The sequence below is a fragment of the Canis lupus genome, chromosome X (assembly GCF_011100685.1).
Source record: "Canis lupus familiaris isolate Mischka breed German Shepherd chromosome X, alternate assembly UU_Cfam_GSD_1.0, whole genome shotgun sequence".
Lineage (NCBI taxonomy): Eukaryota > Metazoa > Chordata > Mammalia > Carnivora > Canidae > Canis > Canis lupus.
The window spans coordinates 23571194-23574932 of record NC_049260.1 but is presented as its reverse complement, the minus strand read 5'-3'; the positions used below and the strand labels follow the sequence as shown (position 1 = coordinate 23574932).

Sequence of the window (3739 nt, the reverse complement as noted above, 5' to 3'; positions counted from 1 at the left end):
GGCTTCAGAGGCTCCTAGTAATGCTTGAGGGGAGCTTTTCTTTTCTTAGATTTTATGTATCTATTCATGAGAGAGGCAGAGACAGAGGGAGAAGCAGGCTCCCTGTGGGGAGCCTGATGCAGGACTTGATCCTAGGACCCCGGGATCACTACCTGAGCCTAATGCAGACGCTCAACCACTGAGCCACCCAGGTGCCACCCCGGAGGAGAGCTTTTCTAAGAGATAGGGCCCAGCCCAACCTGGGAGCCAACCTGCCTGCAGAAGTGAGTCAGGTGGTGGCCATCTTCTTGATGAGTTTCATCTCCTCATCCTGGAAGTGGCTCTCAAGGGAGTCACAAAGATAGGGATCTGCCCTGGCACAGCCCAGGGCGTGCAGATCTAAAAGGTCCTGGTTCAGGTTATTCTGCAGGACCAGGGTAGTTTCCATGACACCCACAGTTTTACTACACTCCTCCTGGGAAGGCTTCTGCATGTCCTGGAAGAGGGTGCTGCTGCAGCGCTGGTTTTGCATTTTCAAGAGATGCTCAGCGCCCTGGGGCTTCTCCTCAGCCAACTCCCAGAAGAAGTGGCCTATGCCCTCCAGAGCCACATTGTCCCGGTGGAAATAGAAGCCCAAGAGAGGTAGGTGTAGGGAGGCCCACAGGTGCATGTTGGCTAGGTGGTTTAAGGGCAGCTTTCACCTCAGTGCAATAGTATTGACCACTGTGGGAGCTCATGGTTGATCAATGTTAAGGTGCTAAGCTCAAAATAGGGGGCTGGCTGGTCTTGGAGGCAGAGAATGGCTGAGAAGATGGCTTCGAAGGTTGCAACTGGGAAAAGGGCTGGAGGGGTGGTCAGAGGCTGGTAAAAGGGTCATGCCTGGGTCTGTTCATCCAAACATCGCTGAAGCAAGAGACAGATCCATGAGGCGGCAGGGCACAGTGCCTATGTCTTCTACTTTTGATGAACATTTGTGCTGTTTTCTGTTGGAGCCTGTTACGGTGCTTCTGTGAGTGTGTGTGTATGTACGAGTATTGTTTTTTCAAATTTTCATTTAAATTCCAGTTAACATAGTGTCATAATAGTTTCAGGTGTGCGATTTAGTGATCCACCACTTAAATATAACATGCAGTGCTCGTCGCAAGTGCCCTCATTAACACCTGTCTTTCATTTAGCACTTCCCCCCCACCCATGGATATGTATTTTTGCTGTGAATTAGGGTCTTGCATAAGTTTTGGATATTTGTCATCATGTCCTAAAATCTCTCTTCTCCAGTATCTCTCTGCTCTCGTTCTGGGACACCAGTTCAATTTAAGTTAGGCCTTGTCATTGTAACTCTGTGTCTTCCATATTTTCCATCCATTTTGTCTATTTTTGGATGAATTAGCAATAATTTTTCTAGTAACTAATTCTATCTTCAGTTGTATCTACTGTTAAAACTATATATTGAATTTTTATTTCATTATGTTTACAATTTTTGTAATATCTATTTAGTTCTTCTCTAAACTTAGTCCATCACTTTTTAGAACCCTCTCTTTCCCATCCATATTTTCCAGCTTGGATTTCATTTCCCCTACAGATATGGAGCTCCAATTAATTTTACTAGCTGTTTTTTAATTCAGATTATTCTCACTTATGTCATATTTTTCTATGTGTTTATGATTTAGACATTGATTTTTTTTTGGAATTTTATTTTTTTATTTTATTTTTATTTTTTTGGAATTTTATTTTATTTTTTTATTTTTTTAATTTATTTTTTTATTGGTGTTCAATTTACTAACATACAGAATAACCCCCAGTTCCCGTCACCCATTCACTCCCACCCCCCGCCCTCCTCCCCTTCTACCACCCCTAGTTCGTTTCCCAGAGTTAGCAGTCTTTACGTTCTGTCTCCCTTTCTGATATTTCTACCCATTTCTTCTCCCTTCCCTTCTATTCCCTTTCACTATTATTTATATTCCCCAAATGAATGAGAACATATAATGCTTGTCCTTCTCCGACTGACTTACTTCACTCAGCATAATACCCTCCAGTTCCATCCACGTTGAAGCAAATGGTGGGTATTTGTCATTTCTAATAGCTGAGTAATATTCCATTGTATACATAAACCACATCTTCTTTATCCATTCATCTTTTGATGGACACCGAGGCTCCTTCCACAGTTTGGCTATCGTGGCCATTGCTGCTATAAACATCGGGGTGCAGGTGTCCCGGCGTTTCATTGCATTTGTATCTTTGGGGTAAATCCCCAACAGTGCAATTGCTGGGTCGTAGGGCAGGTCTATTTTTAACTGTTTGAGGAACCTCCACACAGTTTTCCAGAGTGGCTGCACCAGTTCACATTCCCACCAACAGTGTAAGAGGGTTCCCTTTTCTCCGCATCCTCTCCAACATTTGTGGTTTCCTGCCTTGTTAATTTTCCCCATTCTCACTGGTGTGAGGTGGTATCTCATTGTGGTTTTGATTTGTATTTCTCTGATGGCAAGTGATGCAGAGCATTTTCTCATATGCATGTTGGCCATGTCTATGTCTTCCTCTGTGAGATTTCTCTTCATGTCTTTTGCTCATTTCATGATTGGATTGTTTCTTTGGTGTTGAGTTTAATAAGTTCTTTATAGATCTTGGAAACTAGCCCTTTATCTGATATGTCATTTGCAAATATCTTCTCCCATTCTGTACATTGTCTTTTAGTTTTGTTGACTGTATCCTTTGCTGTGCAAAAGCTTCTTATCTTGATGAAGTCCCAATAGTTCATTTTTGCTTTTGTTTCTTTTGCCTTCGTGGATGTATCTTGCAAGAAGTTACTATGGCCGAGTTCAAAAAGGGTGTTGCCTGTGTTCTTCTCTAGGATTTTGATGGAATCTTGTCTCACATTTAGATCTTTCATCCATTTTGAGTTTATCTTTGTGTATGGTGAAAGAGAGTGGTCTAGTTTCATTCTTCTGCATGTGGATGCCCAATTTTCCCAGCACCATTTATTGAAGAGACTGTCTTTCTTCCAATGGATAGTCTTTCCTCCTTTATCAAATATTAGTTGCCCATAAAGTTCAGGGTCCATTTCTGGATTCTCTATTCTGTTCCACTGATCTATGTGTCTGTTTTTGTGCCAGTACCACACTGTCTTGAGGACCACAGCTTTGTAGTACAACCTGAAATCTGGCATTGTGATGCCCCCAGATATGGTTTTCTTTTTTAAAATTCCCCTGGCTATTCAGGGTCTTTTCTGATTCGTTCTATGAGGCCAGCATCACCTTAATTCCAAAACCAGACAAAGACCCCACCAAAAAGGAGAATTACAGACCAATATCCCTGATGAACATGGATGCAAAAATTCTCAACAAGATACTGGCCAATAGGATCCAACAATACATTAAGAAAATTATTCACCATGACCAAGTAGGATTTATCCCTGGGACACAAGGCTGGTTCAACACCCGTAAAACAATCAATGTTATTCATCATATCAGCAAGAGAAAAACCAAGAACCATATGATCCTCTCATTGGATGCAGAGAAAGCATTTGACAAAATACAGCATCCATTCCTGATCAAAACTCTTCAGAGTGTAGGGATAGAGGGAACATTCCTCGACATCTTAAAAGCCATCTATGAAAAGCCCACAGAAAATATCATTCTCAATGGGGAAGCACTGGGAGCCTTTCCCCTAAGATCAGGAACAAGACAGGGATGTCCACTCTCACCACTGCTGTTCAACATAGTACTGGAAGTCCTAGCCTCAGCAATCAGACAACAAAAAGACA

General features: G+C 42.2%; 1 pseudogene; it reads right to left on the bottom strand.

Moving 5' to 3' along the window:
• Positions 1-215: 215 nt before the first annotated feature.
• On the bottom strand, positions 216-716 carry LOC100685249 (annotated as a pseudogene).
• Between the last annotated feature and the right edge of the window lie 3023 nt (positions 717-3739).